Source organism: Tenebrio molitor, chromosome 7 (assembly GCF_963966145.1).
Source record: "Tenebrio molitor chromosome 7, icTenMoli1.1, whole genome shotgun sequence".
Lineage (NCBI taxonomy): Eukaryota > Metazoa > Arthropoda > Insecta > Coleoptera > Tenebrionidae > Tenebrio > Tenebrio molitor.
In genome coordinates, this window is record NC_091052.1 from 21,478,198 (window position 1) to 21,494,245 (window position 16,048).

General features: G+C 35.5%; 1 protein-coding gene and 2 long non-coding RNA genes across 10 annotated transcripts in view; 2 read left to right on the forward strand and 1 right to left on the reverse strand.

Annotated features, from left to right (window-relative positions):
* The window catches only part of LOC138135356 (zinc finger protein draculin-like), a 218,590-nt gene that overhangs the window by 101,710 nt on the left and 100,832 nt on the right, over window positions 1-16,048 (reverse strand). The gene's annotated exons all lie outside the window — the stretch shown is intronic.
* Window positions 56-3,567, forward strand: LOC138135362 (uncharacterized). 2 transcript variants are annotated; one of them, XR_011160953.1, is made up of 3 exons: window positions 56-284; window positions 340-722; window positions 775-907. It is a non-coding gene; the product is annotated as an uncharacterized lncRNA (long non-coding RNA). The 2 variants fall into 2 exon arrangements; XR_011160954.1 differs by adding an exon at window positions 2,219-3,567 and having other exon boundaries at window positions 142-284; window positions 340-2,156.
* On the forward strand, window positions 5,312-8,451 carry LOC138135368 (uncharacterized). The gene is made up of 4 exons (XR_011160962.1): window positions 5,312-6,387; window positions 6,553-7,205; window positions 7,262-7,359; window positions 7,410-8,451. It is a non-coding gene; the product is annotated as an uncharacterized lncRNA (long non-coding RNA).

The window sequence follows — 16,048 nt, forward strand, 5'->3', positions numbered from 1 at the left end:
GCTTCGTTGAAATGTCACATTTCAAAATCCAAGGTTGTTGTTGTTGACAATTTAAGTGATTTAACCTAGAAAACAAATTTCGATTTCGGCAAAGTTTACAGACGTTTATTGAAGTTGTAAGCAATAATTATCCCAGAATAAGTTGTAAAATGGGTTTTACCATTAAAGAGAAGGCATTTTTATTAGATTATTTTCGAAAGAGGGTGAAACAAGAAAATGAAGACTGGCCTTACTTTGTACCCCCTTACACCGAAGAATTTCAAGCCAGATGTCCGAACCTGATGGTATTGGTTATCAACAAGTTTATCAATGTCTTAAAATTATAGTGCCTAATTTTAGCACATCATAATCCATCATTAAGAAGAAGTCAGGTCAGTCCTTAGTTTAAATTTTAGAAATGGTGCAAAATGTTCGACAAATTATCAAGGAACATCCCTCAACTTTCATAAGGCGTTTAAGACAGCAAGTTAAATTGTGTTATGGCACTTATCAGAAAATTTTTAAGAAGGATATTAATTTGTTTCCCTTTGTGTGTTGCAAGAAATAAAACCCACACATTACCCTAAACAAATTGACAGATTCATAAGGGTTTTTGAAATTATGAGAGGCGAGTTTGATTCTGTCTGGACCACAATGGAGAACATTTTGAGCAGTTTTTGTGAAAACTTATTTTTTGACCTTGGAGTAATTTAAATGTTTTAAACATTGCTAGAAAAATACGAGTAAGTTCTCAATTACCCAAAAATGAGAGAATAATAACTTTTACACTTACAGAAAATAACAAAACAAAGAATTGTGAAAAATAATAATTTTTAAAATTTTGTAACTCAAGATTGTGCCTTATGAAGGAATTTTGTGTAACTGTGTGTTTTTTCCCTAATCAATAATAAATAATAATTAATTATAACTTGCTTTTAAATCTATTATTCATGAATTACAAAAAATTTATAAAGGCAATTAATAATAGATTTTTGAGAGGTAGGCAACCAACAAAACGAGTGTTTACAGCAAGTAAATAAAAGCGGCTGATCAATGATAGAAATACGTTTCGATAAAACAAAAGATGAGGTAGCACTCTTGATTTGGTTTCTTGTTGATCACTCTGTACAGGTAACGCCATTCCATTCCTCGCGAGAGTGGATTGTAAGATAAAGATATCAAATGCAAATTTCACAAGTGAAATAAGGAAGGCAATAGTTTTGGGGATTTTTTAAATAAAATAATGGCATTACTACAATGTCAAAAATTTGTTAGGTTATGTCGCCCATTATTAATCAAAATTTTTTAACTAAAATGTTTTACTGGTTGCAGATATTTTTTTAAATAAAATTTACAAAACCACTAATAAAACCCAAACAAGTTACCAAATTTTTAATCGTTTAAAAATACAATATCAAAATATATTTTGAACTGCTCTTCTCATTCCCATACTTTTACTGTCACATTTTGACAACAATTAATATTTCTCAGAAGATTCGTAAAAGGGTAGTTTTCGTTAAAGGGAGTTTCGGGATTAGGGTTTAGTTGGGGAACAAATTCAGTTGCAAGATGATCTACAGCAACTAAAATCAAGGAAAGGTGAACCACACAGAAGAGTGCAAATAAAACAACACAATAATTAAAACCAGCTATTTATTCAAAGTTATGATTTTCGTTAACGCCGGGATTTATGAATAATAAAACGTCTCGGGAGAGGGCACCCAAGTCTCCTCAAATGTGAGAAGACTACTCATTTAGAACTCTAGGAAAATGGTGAGCTCTGGCCATCCTCCTAGACCCCTGAATGAGGCTCCGCTAAAAACCTCTCCTAAAAATACGAACAAGTCCGAAGTGACAAAGTAGACGGGACAGTTAGTGAAAATTGAGCAAAACTGATTTCATAAACAACACAATTCAAATTCAAAAGAAAACAGGAGGGTCATGTACATTACAAACAAAACAGTTACTTCGGACCGTTCGAGCGGGAGCGAACACTAGACGAGAACCTTAGCATGTTTTTCTCCTTTTCAAGTTAATTTACAATGTGCGTCAGATACGCTATAGAAGGAGCGAGTGGCCTTGGGTGGTCCGGTGGGTTGTGGCACCTATCCTTACGACTTTAACATTTCCCGCCTACCCGTGATTTAGTGCTAAGGGAAAGGTCCTAACTGCTTTACGTAAGTCAACAAATTGAGGTACTCTAAGTTCATCGGTTGAAGTGAACATTACTTTTCCACAGCAAAAGAAAACACAACGCGCTTGTCAGGCTACACAGACTCAGGGAAAATAGACCTGATCACATTTCCGGAAGTGTGCCATGGAGCTCGAGTAAAACCCAGCATTCAACAAGTCCTGCCAAGCGTTAGGTTTTTGGGTCTCCCTTGGGGTGCAAATTTTATGAGGGCCGCGAGGTCGTGTTCAACGTTGGGAGGTTAGAGGAAAAACAAAACCCCACAAACAGAGAGAGACCCTCGCGGTAAGGTCTAGAATTTACAGCTACAACAACCTGGAAAAAGCAACCAAAAAAAGAAACGCGACAAATATTTGTTGACAGAGCTATCTAAGAACACTTTCAATTTGGGATGGAAAGGTGGTAACAACCATTAACACATACATAAAAATAACAAAAACATAGTCCGGTCGATCCTAGCATATTAGAGCCGGTTCATCGCCAAGGGGGGCGCCCTGAATAATATGGAGGGCGCCCCGGGACTAAATGTAGTAGATCCCTAGCTAAGGAAAAACCCACGGAGACACCTGAAATATAAACATTTGGTTGCTACCGGGATGGAAGTGGAAACTTTGCAATTTTGATTTAAGTGTTGAACAATAACTAGATGCTTATCACACCAAAAGCGTCACTCGGAATAATTAGAAGGGGATCAAAAATGAGGGAGTGCGCTTATAAAAAGTAAAAGCCACAGACCCACGCTAAAAGTTGGCGCCCTTTTCTTTTAGGAAAGTTAGTGAATTGTAAAACCAGATTTGACAACAAAAAAAAAGCGTGATCCGTACAATTTTATAAAATTTACAAACCTAGAACCAGGCGGCCTTACTCTCCTTCACAAGCTTACAAATGTTAAAAACGTGATACATGAAGATGGTCGAGATAATTGCCATTAATGTCATTAAAAAGTCTTATAGTATATTAAAATACAAGTTTCATAAGACCAGTCTTGAAGCACGAATTCAAGATTAAAAAACGAGTGGCGTGGCCACGAGTTATTTTAAAGAATGAGTGCTTCAAGGTCTTATGAAACGAGTTTTTTATACTATTTTTTGTAATTTGCCCTTCTTAAGCCGTTTTTAAACAAAAATGTTTATTTTTCTCAATTTAGGGATTTTTGTGGCGGTTGGTAATGTCTTAATTTTAAAAGTAAAAATTTGATCAAGTCTTCAAAGTCGCCTTTTGTTTTATACAAATTCTGTCACAAAACGCGAATATGGAAGATAATCTTTCATGTACGCCCGCTAAAATACGTGAAATTGCCAAAAATACGGTCGCGAATTTGTTGCCTGATAAATCCTGATAAATAATACTTTGCACATTTTGTAATTTAAACTGACACGCATGACGGATCAAGCTTTGCCAACCTAAAAATTTTTGTAAAATGTTCCGTGAAATAATGGCTATAAGGACATCCCAGATGATGACGTCGCGTTCGTTAATATGTCTATTAGAGAATCAAAATGGAGGCAAATTACAAAAAAGATTTTACAATCGTTTGGCATATTGCTTGGAATAAAAGGGTGGCCACTTTGAACATATGTTAAAATTATTTAATTAAAAGTTTCTGTTTAAACTTGTTATTTGGATGCAATAAAATTAAAATTTCAGTTCCGTCAAAATAATAAAATAAAGTTTGTAAGTTTGGTTGCCTACGTAGCGACAATGTTTGTGCCGTCACAATGCATTGACGCGGATATTCAAAAACTGAACATAGAAACCCATGTTCAGCGAAATAAAATCCTCACTGTATGTGAGGTAAGGTGAGCCACTCAGATGATCTTAGAAGCAATTTCCAGTGCTAATGGAACGACAATTGATGATTTCTACTCACACTCACTTATGAGTCCGTGTTTGACATTTAACCATAACTAAAGTGTCAAGGCATCTCATTAAATATGAGATTGAAATAGAATAAAAATATCCTTTATAGTTTATTTTTTAATCAAAGAACCACAACACCGCAATTTACACCCAAAATAGAGCTGACAACATTGTACACTTTTGACATAGGGTAAAAAAATCTCATCATATAAAAATTGAGGTTATTAGGGATATTAGTAGTAAGTTAATAACAACTAGGTAATTTGAGAGTTTAATAAAATGTCTTAAGTACTTTGCGATGCATTTTTAAAAACACGTTCAAATTTTAGCTAGGAGTCTGCGTACTTTCAAGGGCATTAAAAATGACAGATGTTGGCTGGTATAGGCAATAGATATCATTAAATTCCCTAAATTTAGTAAAATTTTATATTTACAAACCTAAATCAACAGGTCGTGGTTCTTTGATTAAAAAATAGACTATAGTTCTATATATCGTATGATCAAAAAGTCTTTGGATCAGGGTTGCCGTGGAATTACGAGTAACAAGCTATCTATGAAATTATTTATTTCAATTATTTTTAACATTTACTTGACAACTTTCAAATTAGCAGGTTATAATTCAAAATGTTTCAAAGAGAACATAAAATCTAGTTATAAAAACGTCAACAAGAAAAGTTTGGTTATGTGAATGGAGTAATTCTCTTCTTACGAAACAATAATTAACAATACCCTTCTTCTCTCTGGCCGTTAACAGTATTCTTTTACATTTCATATCTTCTTCTTGTTTAGCCATTTCGTGTAGGTAATACTTGAATGAAAGAAAGCGAATTTATTAAACTTAACTTCAAATTTGAAATTTCAAATTTTTGCGCCAACGTTAAAGTAAAAATTATTATTTTTTATAGTCTCAGAACCGTTCTTTATCTAGGCTCAGAACGGCAGTGCGGCATCTTGCAAACACTTTGACAATGCGGGAGTTTAGTAAATGGATAATAAACTAGGCAAAAATGAATAGGGAATTTTTCCTTTTTTGAATTTTTTATAAATACCGTTTAAAATTTGTAATGAAATGTGTTAAAAATATATTAATATAAACAATTAAATGTAATGTTTCAAGTATTTGTAACATTTTAAATTTATCTTGTGTTTAAGAATACGTGGGAGGTTTGGGGCAATTATTTTGCTTTCCAAGAAAAATTGTGGAATTCCCTATTCATTTTTGCCTAGTTTATTATAGGTATGTATTCTAAATTAAAAAAAAAACAGAGTGTGTCGTAAAGACGCACGATAGAAGTGAAACTTTTGTATTACACGGAAACATTGTAATTATTCATCAATCACCTTTAAATAGCATATTGTAACCTTTCGACTTCCTTGACTTTTCCTCGATGATTTTTTTTCTCCCTCATTTGGTGTATTGTTGGTTGCCGCATTCCCGCGGATGTTATTTTTGCAGAAAAATACGAAACAAAAATAATGAGAAAAGAAATATTTATGGATCCTACGTTGTGTTTTATTATTCATTTTGTTTAATTAGGTTCTAACGAGAGGCCATACCTTGGGAAGGTTTTTCCAAATAGAATTAAAACGATTGAGCACACTTCACTTAAATTTTATTTAACAAATAATCGAGTGTGGTGGTGTTTGGTCCCAACAAATTATAGAAATAAATAAATGAATTTAATAACAGAGGTTGGTGGAAATTTGACCCAATGAAATTTGACTCTCGGCCCACGAATTGAGATCTGACTCATGAATAAATGACTAAGCTGGGCAAATATATGAGTTTATGGTGCGAACAGCATTATACGAGTTTGAGATGCGAACTATGTGATCCGGATTAGATTTGAATTATTTCCCCCAATTAAATTGAACCCGACGCGATGCCCTGGAACCTCTCAGTTTAGCCTGGTCTAATAAAGGGTAAAATAAAAGGGAAAAAGGTTCTAACAGACTTACAAGGGTACCTCTCTTCACGTGTCAGCTGTACCTTAAGGGTCACTATCCACCTAAATTTGGCGATGGCTCTTTGTGCTCTACGCCGGACCAACAGCTAATTGAGAACGATGGACACTGGCGGCAGCTTCCCCCAACCGAGAAAGTCCCAAAACGACGAATAATGAATTAAGATGTCCCCTTTTTTTTAATGATTTAAACTTGTCGAGAGCACGTCTCCCCAATCGGGAAATGCAAGAAGATCACATACTTCGCGATAAAGAATTTAATTCAAGATTCTAAAGAGTCACGTGGTCATCAAAAGCTCAAAGAAAATAATATAATCTTTACTTTAGAACGATAAGGAACTAAATGCTGTTTGACTAATTTAATCACGACTACAAATAATGTACAAGAATTAGGTCCAGTTTACAGAAGCGAAATTAAGTTAATCGCAATCAAATGTGAGATTAACTGAACACGTGATCAGATTGAACCAATCGAAGTTTCGGATTCATGGGTTAGTCGCGCATTAAAATTTAATTCGAATTAAATATTTAATTCTCTTTCTATAAACTGGCCCCTAGAGAAATAAGTTACCTTGTAAATGTAAAGCATGTGGTCACAAAATGGCTGTTGGAAGTACTGAACGTAACCCCGGCTACTTTGGAGATCAAACCCCGAGTCAATCAAAAAAGCCTTGTTTCCCGTCCCGCAATCGGCTTTATCATTTCTGGCGCACCCCACTTTCGCAACCCCTACTTGACCAAAGTGACCAATCAGCTCGGTTCTACTTTACGCCGATCGCGACGCCTTTGCGAAATCTCTAAAACTTTTGAAATTACAGTTTCCGTTTTTCCACCATTATTTTAAATGTTTAAATTTAGACTTTTGTTAGGACCAGACCGTATGTACATAATTTGTTGTTGAATTAGAACTCTGAAAAAGAACACTAAATTACTGACTCTATACAATAATAAACCTCAACATCAAGAAACAAACACAATTAAAAATGGAACAAATAGCAAGACACTTCAATCCCATATAATAATGTTGGAATAGCTTCGACGGTGCTGCTCCGCACGCATTTGGCCAAAACACTCCGTCGTATTTATTCGTAAAATTTCGATTATTACCGTTGTATTTAAAACAGTCAAAAAATATTTGTCAAATGTGACACTTTTCTGAAAAAAATAAAAATGTACTTATTAAAGATATAAGACTTTCTGTGAATAAAAAGGTAGGAATTAGTGCAATTTATTAAATGAAAGTAATTACAATAGCCAACGTTTTCAGTATTGAGAAATTGTCAATAAGAAAACAATAAAGAAAGGAAAAAAATAACATTTTCTACTTTTTGGGCAATTTGTGAATCTGCTACGTAATTTATAAAGGTAAAAACTTAAGTGATGAAACTTCTTAATAAAGTTATAGGTACTTTCAGTTTCAATTCAAGACAAAAAGAAACCAAACAATAGTGTGTGCTCCCGGTACCTATTCTTTTAAGGAGCATGACAAGTTAAAATTGAAACTAAAATACACAGTGGGCCGAAAAAAACGGTACAAAATTTGTTCGTTCATATCTTCCTGAGTTATTAAGTTTTTTAAATGATCAATATACCAGTGAAAAACCCAATATTTATAGAAAAGATGAAGGCCTCTTGCTGTGCAGAGATAGTCCTAACTCACAAGTTGTGCGTCATAACATGAAGACATGCAAAAATTCTGGTTTTGAAGATTACCTATCTCAATTATGAGTTTCCAGATATGGTTCAATCAATATGCCCTTCATTTTTATTAGCTATCATTTGTAATCGTCTTTGTCCGTCCCCAATTGCAGAAGCTACATATTTGTCTATCACTAGTGAAGACGATTGCAAATGGTAGCTAATAAAAATGGGGAGCATATTGAACCATATCTGTAAAACTTATAATTGAGAGAATTTTTGCATGTCTTCATGTTGTGACGCACAATTTTTGAGTTCTGGACAACAACAATCTTTTCTATAAATATTGAGCTTTTCACTGGTATATTACTCATTAAAAACAGATAATAACTCAGGAAAATATGAGCCTACAAAAGTGGTACCGTTTTTATCGACCCACTATGTATATATATATAACAGAAGAGTTGTGTGTTGTGTTGCCAAAATTTACGATCTAAGTGTATTTTTGAATAAAAGAAGTATTGGATAGAAATTACGTATCGCCTTAGAACGAAAAATTAATTTTCATGGTTTATATGTAAAAGCCATTTTCTGGAAATTAAAACAAAATTGTTGGATGCATCAGTCAATTTGATCATTTATAAAAAAAAAACTGCAGGACGTAAGAAGAGAATTAAAAAAAAAATCGTCAAAGACATGTTACTTACGAAGAAAATGGGGATTTTCAGAATATTTAATTTTAGTTTTGGTTCTAGTTTTTAATTTAATTCATTTATTGTTAATTTTTCTTATAATTAATAAAACGTTGTGCATTTTAAAGACATTTTACATTTGAAATTAATATTAAATGAGGACAAAATTATTAATTTAAACAACTCCATCAAGCATGCTTTATAAAATTAGTTCGGCCAACTGCTCGCGCCGCGCTGGAATCGTGTTTCCAAAAATTGGGTAGCAATGCGACGTCTTACTATAGTTTAATTGTCTGTAACAAATAGAATTAAACAGGAACACTGAATTACCGACTCTATACAATAATAAAAATCAGCACCAAGAATTAAACAGAATTTAAATGAAACAAACATAATTAAAATGCAACAAACATAATTAAAATGAAACAAACATAATTAAAATGAAACAAACATAATTAAAATGGAACAAATTAACCTTATTTTGAAACCTAAATTGGGCTTGAAACGCTGTTACGCAAGTGCCATTTCATACAACTAAGTTCCGTTGTTCTGCTACTTCTAAAAATTGTTCTACATTGGTTTGATTCCCCAAAACCGTTCTAATTAATAATTACTTCGTAAATTTCATTCTCTCTCTCTCTCTCACTCACACCTCTGATTTCTACGACTACCTGGCTTTACCGTTACCCGGTCCTCTGTGTTTTCTACCGACTCCCTTTCTACTTTGCTTTGTTACTTTTCTAACTAAAAGTGCAAACAATTCTAGTTCTTTTCTACGATAAAGCGCTCTGTTTTTAATTTGCAATTCTCGCCCTTTAATTACAAATATGCGACAAATTTGAGAATGCTAAAAAAAGTAAATTAACCTAATGAACATTAATTTTGTTGTTCTCTCAATTTGAAACCTGCTAACATCAAATTCATTAATTCAATTATCCCCTGATTTTAACTGGACCACCCAAATTGTCGAACATGTAATTACAATAAATTTTTTTGTTCGACAATGTCAGAATTTGAGAATTTTCTCCCGTGTGAACGGATTTTGATAAATTTGACAACTTGTCAAAACAAAACGTCAAGCTAATTTTATATATTTTCAGCGATTTGGAGCCTTTGGGGGGCTCGTCGAACAAAAAAACGTTGTATTCAACTCGTTCTTGTGTAATTTGGGCTTTTTTTGGCACTCGTGGACCTTTAAAACTCTCGTTTCACTCGAGTTTTAAACTGGCCCACTCATGCCAAAAAAAGCCCAAATTACACACGAACTCGTTAAATAAACTACTATATTGCAACGCTTCTGTTCGTGACTAGGACTGTAATGAGGTGCTGGTATTTGTTTAATTCTGTGTAATTGTTCGAAGGACCTGATGATTGAAACTCATTGTTTTAATTTTAACAATATATATTCAACAACAATGAAAGTGGACCGAACTGTCCGGTGGTTAATACAGAAGTCCTCTGTGTTTGAGAGTTTATCTTGCCAGGTAAGCTACCTGCAGGGTAGTGCCCACCCTTGACGGACCAAACTACAACTACCTGCAGATGCGCCAACATCGCCGGCCCCTTTGAAGGGTTGCCTTCAAATGATATAAATGAGTAAATGACCTAATTAGATATTTACAATTAATGATATAAGTATAATGACTAAAACTACAGACATGAATAATATGAGAACAAATATGACGTCTCAAGTGAGAAGGAGAATGATTAACAAACTAAAACTAAACAATATAAACACATGAACTTAAGCTAATACATAATATAAAATGGATTATAAGAACTATGAAATCACTTGTGACAAATACATGATATGTACATTACAAACATACGTCAAATTGAATAAATTCGAACATCGACGAGCATGTCGTTATCATTCCTTTCGAATGTCATTTGTCTAACGGAAGAACGCACAGTTTTTTGACACTACGCGACACAACCGCACCTTTTGCTGTTTTAACTGACACCACTCTAACAACACCGTCGTGTCCTGGATGGACCTGGACGACCCTACCAAGAGGCCAATGTAGTGGTGCGACGTTGTCTTCTTTGATCAACACCATATCTCCTGGTTGAACGTTGTCGTTGGTGATGCGTTGACCCTTTGGACGTAATTGTAGTTGCGGGATGTATTCTCGAATCCATCTGCGCCAAAATTGTTGCCGCAATTGTTCGATGCGTTGCCAACGTGATAATCTGTTTATCTTCAATTCTTCGAGATTGGGCTCCAATGGCGCCGTCATGGGTTCGCCGATGAGAAAATGAGCAGGTGTCAGGACGGAAAAATCTGTAGGATCTGGACTCATAGGAGTAAGAGGACGTGAGTTTAGACAAGCTTCCACGCGTGTTAAAGCGTATACATCTCTTCATACGTGACTGATGTGTCACCAATTACTCTTTTGAGGTGATATTTAATAGATTTTATACCTGACTCCCATAAACCTCCGAAGTGAGGTGATCGCGGTGGGATGAAGTGCCAACGGATATTTACATTATTCATTTCCTGACTAATTAAATTTTGACATTTTGATGAATTTAATAAAAGTTTTAGTTCTCGACTGGCACCTGTAAAATTTGTTGAATTATCCGAATAAATTTCTGCGACATGTCCGCGTCGTGAGATGAATCTCTTGAATGCGTTCAGGAAGGATTCTGTAGTCAAATCGCCCACTAATTCAATATGTATGGCCTTAGTGGTGAAACAAATGAACAAAGCTATGTAGGCCTTAACTCTTTGTTTACTGCGTGAGGTTCCAGTCTTTAAATATATTGGTCCTGCATAATCTATACCGGTTTTGATAAAGGGACGAGCAGGTTGCAATCTGTCAACAGGTAAGTCGCCCATTTTTTGCGTTAATCCTTTGGGATTCGCCTTAAAACACTTTACACATCTGTGAATTATTTTTCTGACTGTGTTGCGACCTGAGATGGGCCAGTAGACTTGTCTGATTGAACACAATGTCGCCTGTGGCCCAGCATGCAATTGCCGCTCGTGCTCCTGTCTTACAATAAGCTCCGTTATGTAGTGCAGGTAAAACTATCGGGAATTTTTGGTTGAAGTTAATCGGTGCATGTGTTAATCTACCACCCACTCTGATTAAGCCTTCCTTTGATAGAAATGGACTTAAAGCTATTAATTTACTGTCCTTTCTGATGGTTTTGTTATTCTTTAAATCAGTTAATTCGGTATTAAAATGTTGGCGTTGAATTATTTTCAGAATTGCAACTCTGGCTTTGTTTAATTCGTCGCAAGTTAAAAAACCTGAAACCTTGTTTGTTTTGTGGTGACAATTATGTATGAATCTTAAACATAAAGCTATGACGCGCTGCAATTTGGAGAATGATGAAAATTTTGTTAACGTCTCAAATTCTGGTGTGGCCGTTGTAGCAACAAGCGTTATTTTGCGTTTTTCTGGGACCGATTGAGTCTGATCGGGATAAGACTTGGGCCAGTTCTCAGAAGGAGTTCGTAGCCATGCGGGTCCGTGCCACCATAAATCTGAATTCATTAACTCTTTTGGGGACATACCTCTTGAAACAATATCGGCCGGGTTATCCTTTGATCTAACATGATTCCAATCAGCTCTTCTTGTTGTGTCTTGAATCTCCGAGATTCTATTAGCGACAAATGTTTGCCAGCTATTTGCGTTCGCCGATATCCAAGCCAATACAATGCTCGAGTCTGTCCAATAATACTGTTTTTGAAAATTTAAATTTAATGTTTTTGATATTCTCGCAACTAACCGGGTTAATAATAACGCGCCACATAACTCCAATCTTGGCAGAGATATGGGCTTTAGTGGTGCGACACGCGATTTCGCACACAACAAATGTACATTTATGTTGTTATGCTGATCAATTGATCTAATATATACACATGCTCCATATGCTTGAATGGAAGCATCGCAGAAGCCATGTAATTCTATTACGACCGCGGGTGAAGAAATTATAACCTTTCGAGGAATTTGCAAATTAGGTAAGTGCCTTAAATCTGTTAGAAACTGTGACCACAGATTCTCGATCGAAGGTGGAACTTGATCGTCCCAATCTAAGTTTAAACTCCAAAGATTTTGTAAAATGATTTTTGCCCGCACGACAATAGGACTAATAAGGCCAATTAAATCATAAATCTGAGCAATTATGGATAGAATTCCGCGTTTTGTAACTGGATTTGTAGAAAAATCGGAAATGTTGTATTTGAGTTTGTCAGTCGCGCAATTCCACAACAACCCTAACGTTTTTGTGTCTGCTTGCAAATCTAGTGTTATAAATTTTGAAATTTCGGATGAATCGGTTGATTTTGGCAAAAGTTCGGCACAGTTCGACGCCCACTTGCACAACTGAAAGCCGCCGCCTTTTAAGATTGATGTAATTTCATCGCGTATTTGAATCGCTTCGTTTAATGAATTTGTACCTGTCAATAAATCATCCATGTAGAAGTCTCTTAGGATTATTTTACTGGCTAATGGATATTTTTGAATATTTTCATGCGCTAGTTGTTGCAATGATCTCACGGCCAAAAATGGAGCGCATGCTGTACCGTATGTGACGGTTTTGAGTCTATACATTTCTAGAGGTTTTGACTGATCATCACGCCATAATATTCTTTGATAATCTCGATGTGACTCTTGCATTAAAATTTGTCTAAACATTTTAGCTATATCGCTACTGAGTACGTATTGATATGTTCTGAATCTAGTCAAAATGCTAAACAAATCCTCTTGCAACGTAGGACCTATCATTAATTGACCATTCAGACTAATACCATTTGTTGTTTTGGCGGATGCGTCGAAAACTACGCGTGTTTTTGTACTGATTGAGTGTTCCTTGATTACTGCATGATGAGGCATATAGTAACACTTGTCGGTTTCTATTTGACTACCTGGTACCCTTTCCATGTGGTCAAGTGCCAGGTATTCTTGAATGAAATCTGAATAACTGTTTCTCAGCGCGGGGTCTCTTTGAAGTTTGGTCTCCAAAGCAATAAACCGTTTCGTCGCCGTCTGCAAGGAATTTCCTAACGGGGTTGTATCGTTTTTGAAAGGCAATTGTACCATAAACCGCCCGTCTAGGTCCCGTCTGTAATTTTGCCGAAAGTGCTCTTCACAAAGGATTTCTTCCGACGAAAGATTCCGTTTATTGCCGAAATCCTCAATTTGGAAAAACCGTTCGACTTGTTTATGGAGGATGTCTGCACCAATGTGACAATTGGTCACCAGATGATTTAAGCTGTTTTGTTCCGGGCTAATGTTCAAGGCGCCGCCAATTATCCAGCCCAAATGTGTTTGTTGTAAAACAGGCTTGTTGTGCCCTAATGAGATTTGACCTTTGTTTAAAATTTGCCAGAATAATTGGGCTCCCATTAACATGTCGATGGGTCCCGAGACATTAAAGTGAGGATCTGCTAATTGGAGTGATTGTGGTAAATTTAACGCGTTTGAAGAAAACGTTTGTGCCGGCAAGTTTTCCGTCACCTTGTCAACTACGAAGAATTGCTGTTTTTTGGAAAATTTACTGAATCGTGATTTGAATTTAATAGCTGCAGAAGGTGAAATGGTGTTGCCTGTATTGTTAATTCCCGAAACTATTAGTTTGGTATGCCTTAACGGAACGTTTAAAAGTTTGCACAAAGTACTAGAAATAAAGTTTAACTGCGAACCTACATCTAACAGTACTCGGCACGTATGATATTTGCCATTAATGTCTTCGACGTGAATTTGTGCAGTCGATAGTAATACATACGGCTTATCAAATTGACAATGGTTTGTAACAACTAAAGGTTCCGTTGACGATGGTTGTTGTATTATTTCGATTGACTGAGGTGTTTCGATTATTGTTTGATTGGATTTGTTAAAATGCAGAAGTGTGTTATGTTTTTTGTTACATTCTTTGCAGGAACCTGACTTGCAATTTAGGGCTGAATGATTGTGTTTTAAGCAATTCACACACAAGTTTAAACGTTTAACTTGGTTAAATCGTTCAGTTACTGCTAACTTTAAAAAATCAGCACACTGGAAAATGAAATGACCCTTTTTGCAAAACGAACAAGTGAGTTTATCATTCGCAGAAGCGTGATTGGCAATTGCATGCGTTTTGTACTGCGACGATTGTGATTTCTGATTACCTGAATTTAGCGACTCTAAAAGATTGCATTTATTATTTAAAAAGTCTTGAAGGTCTGCCAATTTCGGAATTTCTGAATTCAATTTTGCTTCCCATTCCCTTTTTGTTGGAAAATCCAGTTTTTGTGTAATTATTGGGACAATTAATGGATCCCATGAATTTGTGTTTATGTTTAGAACCTTAAGCGCCTCTAAATTGGAAATGACGGTGTCTAATAATTGTTTTAGACCTGAATATATGGTTTTGTTGAGAGGAGGTGCATTAAGTATGGCTTGAACATGTTCTTGCACAATGAGTCTTGTATTTTTGTATCGTTTTTTGAGTGTGTCCCAAGCGATTGCATAATTGGCCCCTGATATTTTTAAAGATTCAATGCATTTTAAAGCTTCACCCTTAAGAACTCCCTTTAAGTAATGAAAGCGTCTAATATCGTTTAAACCTTTGTTTTCATGAATTAAACTGTTGAATGTGTCATGAAACGAGGTCCATTCTGAATAAGACCCACTAAACTGTGGTAAATTCAACTGTGGTAAATTTACATTGACTTCCTGTGAAGTATCTTGGACATGACTATCTATGACAGATTGCATCATGCTCTTTGTATCGAAATATGAATCTTCAAACGTTTCGCGATCGTTTGTCTCTGATGCGGTATTGTCAATTAATTCAATTTGGTATTGAACCTCCCTGAACTCCTTGTAGAGATCATCTAGGGCTGACATGCGTGATTTAATTTTGTTTACATGATCACCTGGTGGGAATGATGCAACAAATTTTGATATTCTGTTAAGCCGAGCTATTATTTGATTTTTCTTGAGTATTAATTCTGCTAACTCAGGCATTTTGAAATGAAATATGTGATTGAAATGAATTAAAGCTGAATTAAATGTGTCGCTCACGGAATGGATCTGAACGGGAATGATATAGGAATATAGGATGCTCACTGACCTGACTGGTATGTCTTGGACCAACTTGGTGGACTTCTGTTGTTGTCGGATGCTGCTATGGTGATTTCGCTGATGCACGAATTAAATCACTTATCACTAACTCGATGATATCCGGCTCGAAGGACCAACAATATGTTCGTGACCAGCACCTCATTACAGTCCTAGTCACGAACAGCTTCTTTTCCCCTGAACACTTGTTCCCCTTGGGCTATGTTTTGCCCCGGACGCGTACCTGCATTTTCAAAGAAAGGTTGGCAGATTTCACTTGAGGAGTGTGGTGCCACTCTTGTGAACAAAGCAACAATAAAATTTACAACTGACCAGCATTTCCGTCGCAAATGAACGGTATTTAAAATATTTCGTTGAAATTATTTTTAAAATTAAAATTCTTAATTTATCGAACCTATTCGGACCGTTACAATATTCACAACAAAATTGTATATTTTAATGAAGAAACTAAATTATAAACAACGATAACACTAAACAATATCGAAATGCGTAACTCATTGTTCATTTTAAAGGCTGTATGACACGAGGCTAAATTTTGTAGAAAATTTGTTAGAAAATGAGAGAGGACCAATGAACGATCAGGATCTGACAAAGACAGACTATGATCCTGATCGTTCATTGGTCCTGATCGAGGGTCTCTCTCATTTT